The 16,569-nt window shown below is 46.3% G+C and overlaps 1 long non-coding RNA gene across 14 annotated transcripts in view; it reads left to right on the forward strand.

The window, feature by feature from the left end:
• LOC138259234 (uncharacterized) overlaps window positions 1–16,348 on the forward strand; it is a 189,708-nt gene extending 173,360 nt beyond the window's left edge. For all 14 annotated transcript variants that reach the window (XR_011198687.1, XR_011198682.1, XR_011198683.1 and 11 more), the window contains one exon: window positions 16,040–16,348. This is a non-coding gene — a long non-coding RNA (uncharacterized lncRNA). The remainder of the gene's footprint in view (window positions 1–16,039) is intronic.
• Window positions 16,349–16,569: the final 221 nt, after the last annotated feature.

A 16,569-nucleotide genomic window follows, 5' to 3' on the forward strand; every position in this document is an offset into this window, starting at 1 on the left:
ATATCCCCCGCAGCATCTCCTGGATGATGATGAGGACATTTATTCCTAGGATGACGGAGTGTTTGGTGCAGCCAGTAGTCCATCTCAGCTGCATGTAAAGTGCCAGGACTTGGATGAGGAGGAGGAACGGCAGGAGCAGCTCTTTTATTCCTCAGGCACATATCAATGTGACTCTTCATACCCAACGGGGGAACAAGAATCTTCTTTCCCCATGCCTAGGTCATTGGTGCCGGATCTCCAGGGTATGCTAAAGGACCACTATCGGCGTTTTCCCGTCGACGCCTGTAACTCCATCCAGAGGACACCTATGCAAACCCCTATGACCAGTCTCCCGGGAACACCACACAGAAGTGTCCCATTGGTTCCCCAATCAAAGCATGACGAGAGGGAAGAAGGGGAAATAATGGAGGCAGCTCCTAGTGAGTGGGATGACTACCTCATTCCCACACCGTCACCGCCGCCGGCAGGTCCAGTTGATTCACCCCCTGAGGACATTCGGGGTTTTCACAATTTAATGGAAAGGGCGGCCAAGAGATTCGACTTGCCTATTATTTCTCAGGAAACAGATTGTTTCTTATATGACTTCAAAGAGCCATCAAGGAGATCAGTAAGAGCGATCCTGATAGTGGATTTCCTATGGCAGGAGGGGTTGAAGGCAATGAAAAATCCAGCGACAGTGCCTTCACAAATGCCAAAGCTGGAAAAAAAGTACAATGCCCCTGATAACACTCCAGCCTGCTTAATATCACAACCGAAGCCGGATTCGGTAATATCCCAGGCAGCGCAGCGTGGATCTAAAAACCCTTCGCCACCTATCACAGCGCATCCAGACAAGGATGGGAGGAGATTGGAAAATATTGGTAAGAGGTTTTCCTTGGTGGCGGCGATCACGGTGAAGGCGGCTAACTCCTTGGCCATACTAGGGAGGTATGATCGCCAGATGTGGGAGGACATGTCCGCTTATATAGATCTCTTGCCTGAGGATGTCAAGGTGGAAGCTAAGAAGGTGCTGCAGGAGGGTGAGCAGATCGTGGCGAAGATCATTGACTGCGCAATAGGCATTTCCTTAACAGGATCCCGACAGCTTGCAGGAGCAGCGGTCTTACGTAGGCAGGGGTGGCTCAAGTCTACATCCTTCCGTCCGGAGGGCCAGAGCCGTATTCTGGAAATGGCATATGATGGGGAAAGTCTGTTTGGGAAGCATGTGGACGACATGCTACAGTCCATCAAAACGGATACTGATATGGCGAGATCGCATGGTACCTTGCAGTACCGGCAGCAGCCCTTTCGAGGGGCAAGGGGTAGAGGAAGTTATTCCTTTTGAGGCGGCTTCCAACAGTACAGACCCCAGTATCAGTCCTCTTCGACAGGACCCAGGCAGCAATACAGCCAGCATCAGCAGCATTATCGATTGCCACCTACCGCTGCATATAGGCACCCAGCGAAGGGAAGGCCGGCGCCACGGGGAAGAGATACCGGAAGAAAACAATGACCAGCTAGCCATACCAGCTTCCTACGCTACCAGGGACTCTAAGATCGGGGGACGCATCACTTCTCACTTCCTTCGTTGAAATGCCATAAAATGAGACAGATGGGTGTTGGATATGGTGGCCAGAGGGCATACTCTGGAGTTCATACAGAAACCACCAGATGTCACTCCGTCGGGCCCTCCACCTCCATGGTTGACCCAACTCCTCAAGGAAGTACAGGTGATGCTACGCAAGGGCGCAATAGAGCTGGTCCCTGCTCCTCACAGGAACAAGGGGTTCTATTCACGCTTCTTTCTGGTAAAGAAACCTTCAGTAGACTGGTGCCCCATTCTGGACTTAAGGTCACTAAACAAGTTTCTGAAGAAACAATCGTTCAGGATGGTAACACTGCAGGACATCTTGCGCCTCCTGAGTACCGGAGATCATATGGCATCCCTAGACCTCCAGGATGCATATTTTCATGTTCCAATGTACCGCAGTAATCGACAATTCCTCAGGTTCAAGGTGGCTGGTATGCATCTACAGTTTCAGGTCCTCCCTTTCGGTTTGAAATCGGCCCCCCAGAATTTTTACAAAGATGCTGGCTCCAGTGGCAGCTCACCTCGCCAGTCGGGCATGCAGGAGTTTCCCTATCTCGACGACTGGCTCATCAAAGCACCCTCAAAGGATCAGGTGGTGCGTCACATCTCTCTCTGCCTCCAGTTGTTCAGCCACCTAGGGCTTACCGTCAATTACCGGAAGTCACATCTTCGCCCCACACAGACATTGAACTTCTTAGGAGCGGTACTAGACACTGACCGCAGCAACGCGTACCAGTCTCAGGAAAGGAAACTAAAGCTGAACACGTTAGCCCGCAAGCTATCGGCAAGAAAGTGCATTTCAGTTCGCACCTACAAGTCATTGCTGGGAATGATCTAGTCATGCATTCCGCTGGTTCCAGACTGCAGACTGTATATACGGCCCCTACAAGAGCAATTGGACGCTCAATGGTGTCAAGTACAGGGCTCTATCGAGGACAAAATTCTCATCACATCGGAAATGCGAACAGCCATGGCTTGGTGGGCGACAATGGCAAATTTGTCCAGCGGTCTCACGTTTTTTCATCAGCTGCCCCGATATATAGTGACGACGAATGCTTCCCTCGAAGGTTGGGGTGCCCACCTTCAAGATCTTCAGATCGGCGGATCCTGGACTCCAAAGGACAGTCAACTCCACATAAATCAGCTGGAGCTCAAGGCAATAGATTTCGCTCCAAAGGCTTTCTTACCAAGGCTTCAGGGCTCCAATGTCTTAATCAGGACGGACAATACTACAAGCATGTTTTACCTAAACAAGCAGGGTGGCACAAGGTCTCTACAGCTCTCGCAGCAGGCTCAGAGCATCTGGAAATGGGCCATAGCGCACAACATTTCTCTAAAGGCGGAGCACGTGCCAGGACAGACCAAGGTGCTGGCAGATACCCTGAGCAGGACAATTATCCCCTACCACGAGTGGGAACTGGACCAGGAGGTGCTCGACCAACTCTTCCAATTATGGGGCAGACCAAACATCGATCTGTTTGCCACGCTCGAGAACAAGAAATGCCCTTACTATGCAAGCTGGCTTCCCCAGATAGGATCGTGGGGGAGTGCTTTTTCGATGAGATGGTCTGGCGTTTATGCCTACGCTTTTCCTCCGATCCCACTGATACCGAGAGTCATCAGCAAGATGAAGGCGGAGGATTGTCGCCTCCTATTAATAGCACTGAGGTGGCCCAGACAGGTGTGGTTCACTGAGCTCCTCATGCTCTCGGAACAGCCACATGTGCTACTCAGACGAAAGCCATCCCTGTTGACAATGCACCGGGCCAAGTCAGACATCCGGATCCGTCATCTCTCCACTTATCGGCCTGGTTCCTGAGTTCCATGAGTACACCACAGTAAACAACTCTTCGGAATGTAGGGAGATTCTAGCCAGAGCTAGGGCGGATACTACCAATAGGACCTACAGGTTGAAATGGAAGTGTTTTTGTGTGTGGTGCGCAGCTGAAGGGATCCAGCCTATCTCCTCTCTTCCAGAACAGATGCTACCGTTTTTGTTGCACCTAGCAAAGTCTGGACTCTCATATTCCTCCATCCGTGTGCACGTGGCAGTAATTTCGAGATACCGCAGGTCTCAGAATGCGATCGCCTTATATTCCACCAGGATTGTGAAGCAATTCCTGAGAGGCCTGTTTCGTACTTTTCCACTGGTGCGGAAGCCCTCACCGTTGTGGTCCCTAAATGTGGTCATGGGGCAGCTCATGAAGCCCCCTTTTGAGCCGATCCACAGAGCGGAACTAAAGTTCATTTCATGGAAAACGGCGTTATTGCTGGCTCTTACTTTGGCTAAGAGAGTGAGTGACATACAGGCATTCACCATAAGAGAGCCTTTTCTTCAGTTCACCACTACCTGCGTAATTCTGAGAACTAATCCTAAGTATATTCCGAAGGTGCCCTCAACTTTCCATTTGAATGAACCGGTTATCTTGAAAACCTTTTTTCCTAATCCGCAGACAGTGGCAGAAAGGGCATTGCATTAGTTGGATATTAAAAGGTGTTTGAAGTTTTACCTGCAGAAGACTCAGAGCATGCGCAAATCAGACCAGTTGTTTGTGGTCTTTGGAGACGCAAGGAAGGGCCTTCCAGTATCCAAGCAGACCATAGCCAGTTGGATTGGCCTGCTGATCCAATTCTGTCATATTCAAGCTGGTAAGCTGCTCCACAGCAGGGTAAGAGCCCATTTGACAAGGATGGTAGCCACATCAGCTGCACTCTTTGCAGGGGTGCCCCTGCAGCAGATTTGTAGAGTGGCCACATGGTCCAGCCAGCATACGTTCACGAAACACTACTGTCTTGAGGAGACGAATAACATGGACACAGCGGTGGAGCAAGCAGTGTTGAGACATTTATTTAGTTAAGGATCTTGGATCAGCCCACCTCCGCAACCAGGGTAGGTGAGCAACGGTTTCTTATTCTAGTCAAGTTTAAACTTTTTTCTATTTTTAATGATTATTGTAATTGTCGGTTATCGTAGCAAGCTAGATACTTGTTGTAATCCGGGGATCTATGCTTATTATGCCTGATTGTTATTTTCAGGAGAACATTATTACGTTGCCATTGAACACTATCTGGAGGTACTGTTACTCTTATTACTATTGTTATTCTGATGCTTGTTCTGCTTTTAAGGGTACAGCTACATGCGTACTTAATCAATGTTACTGCTCGCTACTCTAATTCATGCATGTGAATCTGTGAAAGATCCAATACTGGAGAAGAAAATTTAACTGTAACTGTGGTTCTCCAGTATTGGTATTTTTCATAGATTCACATGTGACCCACCCTCCTCCCCGCAGAGGCTCCCCTTCTACATAAACTCTTAACTTCACACTTCTTCTAGAAAATCTGAGCCTCTGTTGGGAGTGTTCTAGAGGGTGTGGACACCTCATTGGCTGTGGCTCAACTTTGGGTCTTTTTTGCAAAAGGACATGGATAGGCTATAAAAGAACCTAGGTGGGCCATTGGGACCTAGTGTCTAAAGTTTACTGCTGTGTGTATTTAAGATTACCGTGAGCCTCCCACCTCGACGATGGGGATGATTTAAGCATGTGAATCTATGAAAGATACCAATACTGGAGAACCACAGTTACAGGTAAGTAACTAATTTTCTTTCTGCCTTTTGCCTATATCATGGAGAGTTCTTATAGTGGGTGTGACACCTGCTGCCGAAGAAGGGTAGAGGCCGTTGTCCTACTTTAGTTCTCTGTCCTCTCAACATCTTTCTCTAGAAGGACAACCTCAACATGCTCACTGTTACTCAGGTTCTATGCTCTGCATTCAGGCGACTGAATTTGCAGGATACCTATTTGCACATCCCCATGCGGTTTAAGGTGCACCAAGTGTAGTTGGCCCAGTTCTCCCCTTCAGTCTCAGCAGTACCCTTTGGGTGTTCACAAAAGTGATGATGGTTGTCACAGCACATTTTTGAGGCTGTGAATACTATTCTTCCAGTACCTCGACAAATGGCTGCTGAAAGCAAGTTCACCACAGTCAGTCGTAGTCTATCTCCAGATGACAGCGAACCTCCTCACATCTTTGGGGTTTGCAATCTCTGTATCGGTCACACTGGACTGTTTCCCAGAGGCTTCCATTTGTCTGAGCTGTTCTGGATATATATATATATATATATATATATATATATATATATATATATGTTCGATGGCATGTGTAGCTGCAGATACACATGCTGTGCACAGTCCGCCGTCTGGTGTTGGGCACGGAGTGTTACAAGTTGTTTTTCTTCGAAGAAGTCTCTTCGAGTCACGAGACCGAGGGACTCCTCCCATTTCGATTCCATTGCGCATGGGCGTCGACTCCATCTTAGATTGTTTTTTTTCCGCCATCGGGTTCGGACGTGTTCCTTTTCGCTCCGTGTTTCGGGTCGGAAAGTTAGTTAGAATCTCGGAAAAAAACGTCGGTATTGTTGCGTTCGGTATTGGGTTAGTTAGAACAAATCAACACCGAATTTTTAAGAGCTCCGGTGGCCCTTCCGGGTAATTTCGATCCCCCCGTCGGGGCCTGGTCGGCCCGACCGCGTGCCACTTCAAGACTGATGGAACGGACCCCGTTCCGCTTCTGTCCAAAATGCCATAACAAATATCCGTATACGGATCAGCATCTGGTCTGTAACTTGTGCTTGTCCCCCGAACACAAAGAGGATACGTGTGAAGCCTGTCGAGCGTTTCGGTCGAGGAAGACGCTGAGAGACAGAAGAGCCAGGAGATTACAAATGGCATCCACGCCGACAGGTCAACAACGGTTCGAGGAGGAAGAAGAAGCTTTCTCCATCCACGAGTCGGATTCAGAAGAACTCGACGCCGAAGAAACAACAACCGTGAGTAAGACGTCGAAAATAAGGACTCACGAAAAGTCCACAAAAGCCCAGGGGACGCCACCGCCAACAGGCCATGGCTTAACCCAAAAACTAGGTGACCGACCCAAGGCACCAAAAAAGGGCATGCTGGTGTCGAAGTCATCCGACTCCGGTCGTGATACCGCCACACAGCAACCTCGGAGCCGAGACAGCGGCTCCGAGAAACTTCGGCACAGAGACAGCGGCACCGAAGAGATTCGGCACCGAGACACCGCGCCAAAACCAAAGAAAATTTCTTCGGAGCCGAAAAAGACTTCCGAAAAGGTTTCGGTCCCCAAACACCCAGCTTCGGAGCAGAAAACTAGTTCCTATACAGAGAAACAAGGGTTAACCACCCAATTACATAGATTTGGAGAGGAGCTTCAATCTGTAGAGCCTGACTACACGCAGAGAAGGCTTCATATTCATGAAGACACAGGGAAGATAACCACTCTTCCCCCAATCAAGATTAAAAGGAAACTTGCCTTTCAACAAGGGGACAAGCAACCACAGGCAAAGGTGGCAAGGAAAACAACCCCACCACCTTCTCCACCACCATCAACACATGCATCACCAGCGACAACTCCACCACTAATGCACTCACCAGCTCATACCACAATGAGTCAGGATGATCCCGATGCATGGGACCTCTACGATGCTCCAGTGTCTGACAATAGCCCAGACTCTTATCCTACAAAACCGTCACCACCTGAGGACAGTACATCCTATACACAGGTGGTCGCAAGGGCAGCCGAGTTTCACAATGTCTCCTTACATTCGGAACCAATTGAGGATGACTTTCTTTTTAACACCCTATCCTCCACCCATAGCCAGTACCAAAGCCTTCCCATGCTCCCAGGAATGCTAAGACATTCAAAACAAATATTTCAGGATCCAGTTAAAGGCAGAGCCATAACTCCAGGGGTGGAGAAAAAATATAAGCCACCGCCCACAGATCCAATATATATTACAACACAACTAACACCAGACTCAGTAGTTGTGGGGGCAGCTCGTAAGAGAGCCAACTCTCATACCTCAGGCGACGCACCACCTCCAGACAAGGAGAGCCGCAAATTTGATGCTGCGGGAAAAAGGGTTGCAGCACAAGCAGCAAATCAGTGGCGTATTGCCAATTCACAAGCACTTTTGGCAAGATACGACAGGGCTCATTGGGATGAAATGCAACATTTCATCGAACACTTACCCAAGGAGTTCCAAAAAAGAGCGCAACAGGTGGTGGAAGAGGGACAAAGTATCTCAAATAATCAGATACGGTCTTCCATGGATGCAGCAGATACAGCTGCAAGGACAATAAACACTGCAGTCACAATACGAAGGCACGCATGGCTGCGCACTTCTGGGTTCAAACCGGAAATCCAGCAGGCTGTGCTCAATATTCCGTTTAATGAACAGCAATTGTTTGGGCCGGAGGTAGACACTGCCATTGAAAAACTCAAAAAGGACACCGATACAACCAAAGCCATGGGCGCACTCTACTCCCCGCAGAGCAGAGGCACATTTCGGAAAACACCTTTTTGGGGAGGGTTTCGAGGTCAACCCACAGAAACTACAACCTCACAAACAAGGCCTACCTACCAGGGTCAATATCAGAGGGGAGGTTTTCGGGGGCAATTTAGAGGGGGCCAATTCCCGAAAAATCGAGGAAAATTTCAAGGCCCCAAAACCCCTCAAAATAAGCAGTGACTCACAAGTCACACACCCCCATCACATAACACCTGTGGGGGGAAGACTAAGCCAATTTTACAAACTTTGGGAGGAAATAACAACAGACACTTGGGTCTTAGCAATTATCCAGCATGGTTATTGCATAGAATTTCGCCAATTCCCTCCAAACGTCCCACCGAAAACACACAATATGTCAAAACAACATATAGATCTTCTAGGACTAGAAGTTCAAGCATTGCTACAAAAGGACGCAATAGAATTAGTACCAATTCAACAAAAAAACACAGGAGTTTACTCACTGTACTTTCTAATACCCAAAAAGGACAAAACTCTGAGACCCATACTAGATCTCAGAACACTAAGGGGGTCATTCTGACCCTGGCGGCCGGTGGCCACCAGGGCCACCGACCACGGGAGCACCGCCAACAGGCTGGCGGTGCTCCCACGAGCATTCTGACCGCGCCGGTTCAGCCGCGGTCAGAAGCGGAAAGTCGGCGGTCTCCCGCCGACTTCCCGCTGCTCGGTGGAATCCTCCAGGGCGGCGGAGCACGCTCCGCCGCCATGGGGATTCTGACACCCCCGACCGCCATCCTGTTCCTGGCGGGTCTCCCGCCAGGAACAGGATGGCGGTAGGGGGTGCCGCGGGGCCCCTGGGGGCCCCTGCAGTGCCCATGCCAATGCCATGGGCACTGCAGGGGCCCCTGTAAGAGGGCCCCACTGTGTATTTCAGTGTCTGCAATGCAGACACTGAAATACACGACGGGTGCAAACTGCACCCGTCGCACCCCTGCAACTACGCCGGCTCAATTCTGAGCCGGCGTCCTCGTTGCAGGGGCATTTCCTCTGGGCCGGCGGGCTCTCTTTTGGAGAGCGCCCGCCGGCCCAGAGGAAATGTTTGAATGGCCGCCGCGGTCTTTTGACCGCGGTACCTTGGCGGACGGCCTCCGCCGTCCGCCGAGGTTAAAATCACCCCCTAAATACCTACATAAAATCAGACCACTTTCACATGGTCAAGTTACAAGACGTAATCCCACTGCTCAAACACCAAGACTACATGACAACATTAGATCTAAAAGATGCGTATTTCCATATACCAATACATCCTTCACACAGGAAATACCTAAGGTTCGTATTCCAAGGAATACATTACCAATTCAAAGTGTTGCCATTCGGAATAACAACTGCGCCAAGAGTTTTTACAAAATGCCTGGCAGTAGTAGCTGCACATATCAGAAGGCAGCAAATACATGTGTTCCCGTACTTAGATGACTGGTTAATCAAAACCAACACGCTAAAACAGTGTTCACAGCACACAAAATATGTCATACAAACCCTTCACAGGCTAGGTTTCTCCATCAACTACGCGAAGTCACACCTTATGCCGTGTCAAACGCAGCAATACTTAGGAGCGACAATCAACACAGCAAAAGGGATTGCCACAACGGGTTCAAACATTTCACAAAGTAATACAGGCCATGTATCCAACACAAAAGATACAAGTCAGAATGGTAATGAAACTGCTAGGCATGATGTCTTCATGCATAGCCATTGTCCCAAACACAAGATTGCACATGCGGCCCTTACAACAGTGCCTAGCATCACAATGGTCACAAGTACAGGGTCAACTTCTAGATCTGGTGTTGATAGACCGCCAAACATACATCTCGCTTCTATGGTGGAACAGTACAAATTTAAACCAAGGGCGGCCTTTCCAAGACCCAGTGCCACAATACGTCATAACAACAGATGCTTCCATGACAGGGTGGGGAGCACACCTCAATCAACACAGCATCCAAGGACAATGGGACATACATCAGAGACAGTTTCACATAAATCACTTGGAAATGTTAGCAGTATTTCTAGTGCTGAAAGCATTTCAACCCATAATAACCCAAAAATACATTCTTGTCAAAACAGACAACATGACCACAATGTATTATCTAAACAAACAAGGTGGGACACACTCGACACAGTTGTGCCTCCTAACACAGAAAATATGGCATTGGGCGATTCAAAACCACATTCGCCTAATAGCACAATTTATTCCAGGGATTCTAACCAGTTGGCAGACAATCTCTCTCGAGATCACCAACAAACCCACAAATGGGAAATTCACCCCCAAATACTAAACAATTACTTTCAAATTTGGGGGACACCTCAAATAGATCTATTTGCAACAAAGGAAAACTCAAAATGCCAAAACTTCGCATCCAGATACCCACAAGATCAATCCCAAGGCAATGCTCTATGGATGAACTGGTCAGGGATCTTTGCATACGCTTTTCCCCCTCTCCCTCTCCTTCCATATGTAGTAAACAGGTTGAGTCAAAACAAACTCAAACTCATACTAATAGCACCAACATGGGCAAGGCAACCTTGGTACACGACACTACTAGACCTGTCAGTAGTACCTCATGTCAAACTTCCCAACAAACCAGATCTGTTAACACAACACAAACAACAGATCAGACATCCAAATCCAGCATCTTTGAATCTAGCAATTTGGCTCCTGAAATCCTAGAATTCGGACACCTGCACCTCACACAAGAATGTATGGAGGTCATAAAACAAGCTAGGAAACCTACCACTAGACACTGCTACGCAAACAAGTGGAAAAGATTCGTGTATTACTGCCATAATAATCAAATTCAGCCATTACACGCATCTCCAAAAGATATAGTAGGATATTTACTACATTTGCAAAAATCAAATCTAGCTTTCTCTTCCATAAAGATACATCTCACCGCAATATCAGCTTACCTACAAATTACTCATTCAACTTCGCTATTTAGAATACCAGTCATTAAAGAGTTTATGGAAGGCTTAAAGAGAATCATACCACCAAGAACACCACCTGTTCCTTCATGGAACCTCAACATTGTCTTAACAAGACTCATGGGTCCACCTTTCGAGCCCATGCATTCTTGTGAAATGCAATACTTAACGTGGAAAGTTGCATTTTTGATTGCCATCACATCTCTAAGAAGAGTGAGCGAGATTCAAGCATTTACCATACAAGAACCATTTATTCAGATACATAAAAATAAATTAGTTCTAAGAACAAATCCTAAATTTTTACCAAAAGTTATCTCACCGTTCCACTTAAATCAAACAGTAGAATTACCAGTGTTCTTCCCACAACCAGATTCTGTAGCTGAAAGAGCACTACACACATTAGACATCAAAAGAGCACTAATGTACTACATTGACAGAACAAAACTAATTAGAAAAACAAAACAACTATTTATTGCCTTTCAAAAACCTCATACAGGAAATCCAATTTCAAAACAAGGCATTGCTAGGTGGATAGTTAAGTGTATTCAAACCTGCTATCTTAAAGCAAAGAGAGAGCTGCCTATTACACCAAAGGCACACTCAACCAGAAAGAAAGGGGCTACCATGGCCTTTCTAGGAAATATTCCAATGAACGAAATATGTAAGGCAGCAACATGGTCTACGCCTCATATATTTACCAAGCACTACTGTGTAGATGTGTTAACTGCACAACAAGCCACAGTAGGTCAGGCTGTACTAAGAACATTATTTCAAACTACTTCAACTCCTACAGGCTGAACCACCGCTTTTGGGGAGATAACTGCTTACTAGTCTATGCACAGCATGTGTATCTGCAGCTACACATGCCATCGAACGTAAAATGTCACTTACCCAGTGTACATCTCTTCGTGGCATGAGTCGCTGCAGATTCACATGCGCCCACCCGCCTCCCCGGGAGCCTGTATCCGTTTAGAAGTAGATCTTGAACATTTGTACATTTGTAAATATATTACTTTAACCTTTATTATGTACATACGTATTCATTCCATTGCATGGGCACTATTACTAACATACACAACTCCTACCTCGCCCTCTGCGGGGAAAACAATCTAAGATGGAGTCGACGCCCATGCGCAATGGAATCGAAATGGGAGGAGTCCCTCGGTCTCGTGACTCGAAGAGACTTCTTCGAAGAAAAACAACTTGTAACACTCCGAGCCCAACACCAGACGGCGTACTGTGCACAGCATGTGAATCTGCAGAGACTCATGCCACGAACAGATGTACACTGGGTAAGTGACATTTTCCTTTTTTAGCATTTCCTCTGGCTCAGTGAGTCCCCCAGACATTCAGGTTTTTACCTCAGTTTTTTACCTCAGTCTTGGGCTTCAGTGAGAGTTGCTTTAAGGATTCTTGGTCTTTGCACCTCCTGTATCCTTCTAGTAAAACATGCCAGATGGCACCTCGGCTCTACAGTAGGATCTTTAGACTCATTGGACTCTGCACCAAGGAAACCTGTTGTATTCCATCCAGGTGTCAGAGCAGGTTTCAAAAGATCTGCCATGCTTGCTGATAGACAGTGACTTGACAAGCAGCAGACTCTTTTCCCTCCCTCACCCAAAGTTGACGGTGGCCACGGGTGTCTCCCTGCTGGGCAGTCCTCCAGGAGAGGAGGAGATGAGAATACTCTGGTCTTTGGTGGAAACCCAGCACCACAAAAATCTATTGAATCCTTGGCCAATTCACCTGGTGTTGAGAGCCTTCCTGATGTCCATCAAGGGAAATCTGGTACAGGTGCTCATGTACACCTTGCCATGTGATACTGCGGCATACAGGGTGTAAAGGTATTGTAGCTGTGGAGTTAGCTTGTGTGCTGGGGCATTTCCTTGATTGTGAACCAACTAATAGGCTCTCTACATGCCATGGCAGACTAAATCATTTGTCAATGTCTTGCGGATCACGATTGGCAACTCATACAGTGTTGTCCAATGGCATCTCCCAGCAGTTGGGAGAGCCTAGCTAAATTTCTTCACCACTGCCGAGAATGTGCTATGTCAAAACATTTGCTCATTTGAGTTCCCAAGAAGACTGTCTCTCTGAGATACATTCCACATAGGGTGGACCACAGGACTCATGTATGCCTTTCATCCACTTCTCTCCTGCTTAAGTGTGTGAAATAATCAGGAACGACTGAGCCCAAGTCATCCTAGTGGGTCTGTATTGGGCCAGGAGACTTTGGTGGCCAGAATGTCTGGGCATGATCCTTCCCAAGATCAGGCTGCTTCTTTGAGAAGATCTTCTGTTGCAGCAACATGGCAGAGTTCTTCACCTGGGCCTGCACATTCTGGGCCTCAGTGCATGGAGATAGAGCGGTGACAGATGGCTGCTCTTGACATTCCTTCTGAGGCAGGAGATGCCGTCTTGGCTGCCAGGTGTTTATCTACAAAGAACACCCAGGCTGGATGCTTTGGGAAGTTTGTTGCTTGGTTCACCTCATTACGTAAAGCCAGTAAAAGCCAAATTATCAGAGAGTTGCTCTTTGTCCTCTCTTTAGCCCAGCAAGGACTAGCTGTGGCCATTGTCAAAGGTTACTTGTCAGACCTGTCAGCCTTTTCAACTCTTCCAGGCCAATCGTTGTTAAAATGATCTGTTGTGATGCGTTTCTTGAAAGACTTAGGGCCTGATTCTAACTTTGGAGGGCGGTGTTAAACCGTCCCAAAAGTGGCAGATATACCACCTACCGTATTATGAGTTCCATAGGATATAATGGACTCGTAATACGGTAGGTGGTATATCCGCCACTTTTGGGCCGGTTTAACACCGTCCTCCAAAGTTAGAATCAGGCCCTTAGTCCACATGTTTTCACCCTAATCTTTTATAATACCACATGGGAACCCTAATCTGGTCCCCATGTATTTGATGCCCACTCGGTTTGCAGTAATGCACAGCTGTTCCCTATGCCTTCTGACTTTGAAGACAGCCTATCTCACAGTAATAACATCTGCTTGGCATGTGAGCAAGTTACAAAGCAAGGAATCTGTGGTTAGGAGTATATATCAGAAGAACATGTTATCTACTTTCAGTAATGCTTTTTCTGCTTAATACTGTATCTAACTGCCGATTTCTCACCAGCCCTCCCACCTCCTTCTTCTTTGGAATAGGCCCTTTCTAGCATCTTAATAAGACACCCGTTTAGGATCCGTGTACTCTGTCACATCAAATTATCCAGTGGCTGCTCATCTTTCGGTTTGGACAGAGTTCAGGGGTGGTGAATATTTGTGGTTCCAGGAACAATTACTGTGCTGGACGCTGTAGGTGTGGAGCTGCACCATGCCACTTACTGACGTGGGAGGGAATTGTTGAAAACTCTTCAGATCCAGTCTTGCACCTGAATGTATTCACAAGGTGAGGAATCTATGGTTAGATAGAGTATCCACCAGAAAGAGTATTACCTAAGGTAAGTAATTTGTTTATATGCATCCCTGCTTTGATATTTTAAGTATTCTTAAACAACTCTTGGTCCTTTTAAGGATGTGTTTATCTACACTTAGCATCATTACTGTGTAGTTGTGTAGTATCATCACCATTACGATTGCAGAACATGAGGATTTAATGAACTCTCCATGGATAGTTAAGAGAACAGAAGTTGCAATGCCGTCCCTTTTCCCTGTTAAGTAGCTCTCTCCTTCTTTCTATTGTTTGCATGCTTCCTCCCTCCGAGAAGAGCCTTCTCTAAGTCAGATGAATATTTGTTTTTAACTCTAATAATTTATTGCAACAAATTGCCCTACACCCATTTTAAAGATCTCAACTGCTTCTTTTTTGATGAGTGATGCCCTTGCTTACTAAACCCACCTATTCTCCTCTAGCTCATCACCTATTAACCTCACCAAACATCTGTATGAACTCGCATATCCCCCATTTCTCACTAATGATCACACCTAACTCCTATTACTTTAATGAACCGCAGAGAAACTGGAATTAATGCATAGTTTGTTTTGCTTGAGCTCACAAGACTAATCCCAGTAACCAACAATAACCAATGATACCTGCTTAACCATTAACCTTGGGTTCTGGAGCAACATGTTGCCCGGTGTAAGGTGCTCCAGTGTCTCACAGGAGTGTTAAGCATTACATAAAATGAATTACAATTACAAAATAATTGCCCCAACTTCAGGATGGTGTGGTGAGGTTGTCTGAGAATGGCTTGACTTGCTTATTTGCCTGATATTGGTTTGTGTGTGGGGTGTTCATGGTATTCAGAACGGTATAAAGAATCTCCTTTGTGTGGACTTTAAGCACATGGTCTGATGCTACAGGTTAACAGAAGGGGACTAATGCAAACGTGATGGATCTAGGAATGTGGTAGGGACTGCACAGGGTTTGAGAATGATGTGATTCTACCAGGGTTAATTCTGTTCCGTGTTCCCTGCACATCCTTCAGCTCATTTCCTTTGCTTCTATAGAAATGGTTGTTGTACCTGTCTTTGTCGAATCACCTCCCATTTGCACAGTTTTCTGTTATGCCCCTAGTCTTGAAGTGGTACACGCACATTTTATCTTTGTCTCCGTAGAAATAGTAGGCCGTTAGTTTGCTGTACTGTCTTCTCACTTCTTTTTTCTCCTTATTTTGGACACACCCACCCCTTTCTTCCTCCTCTCTCTTCCATAGATTAGCTTGGTTTTTCACATCTTTACTGTATCAATATGCATCATGTCCCTTTTTCGCTTATTTCCTCTCTGTTGTCCTTATTCCTCTTCTTTGCACCATTTCTGTTTGGTATCTCGGAATATCCGCCCAGCCTTTCTCTTACTAAATGTACCTAAATCTCCCCTCTTCGTTTTACTAGGATTTGTAGTTTTCACCTATTCCTTTCCTTCGTCAATGTGCCTAGACTCCATTGTGGGTGTCCGATAACTTATTTTTCTAGCTGTTTTTTTTATTTTGCCTATAGTTTCTCCTGCTCCTCTCTGTTATACCTTTCTCCCGTTGTTCTTTTTTGTCATTTCTTTCTCCCATAGTTTGCACTGCTACTCCTTACTACTCTTTTCTACCATAATTTGCCTTGTTGCTGTTCACATCTACATTGCACCAGATTTTACGTTGTTAGGCCCTTTAAACCACCATTTTCCTTTGTTTTCTGCCTCTTAATTTTCAGGGCTTGACAGACCACAGACTTCGGGAGCAAGTGTATCTCCATTGTACATACTGGAAGACGGACCATAAAAAACAGCCTTGTCAACAGCAGACCCTTGTGATGCACATGATGAGTAAAATAAAGAGGATGGAGTTTAGAGCACTTGTTTGAGTGTAGCAAGATAGAGCTGATGACCTCTCTCTTGAATGTGATGTTGAACTATTTTTCCTCCTCATTTTATTCTACCAAACGTAGTCTCAATTTAAATACCTAGTCCCAGTATAGATTGTACAGCCTCTTTTTAAATAAACAAAATCTCAGTAAAAGTAATTTTAATTTTACAATTCTTGTCCATCTATAAAATGTATCCTTCCTAGTTGACTGTGAGAAGGATAGAAAAAGGTATTATGTTTCCGACCGCAGGCCCAACCCCACAATAAGGCTGAACAATGTAGATGCCTTTGAGTACCACTAGAAGTGGGTACCATGTTGCATGTGGTCTGTACCATGGCCCTGTTGCTTGGGAGCTCATAAAAATTAAAATGTAACTA

This window comes from Pleurodeles waltl, chromosome 9 (genome assembly GCF_031143425.1).
Source record: "Pleurodeles waltl isolate 20211129_DDA chromosome 9, aPleWal1.hap1.20221129, whole genome shotgun sequence".
Lineage (NCBI taxonomy): Eukaryota > Metazoa > Chordata > Amphibia > Caudata > Salamandridae > Pleurodeles > Pleurodeles waltl.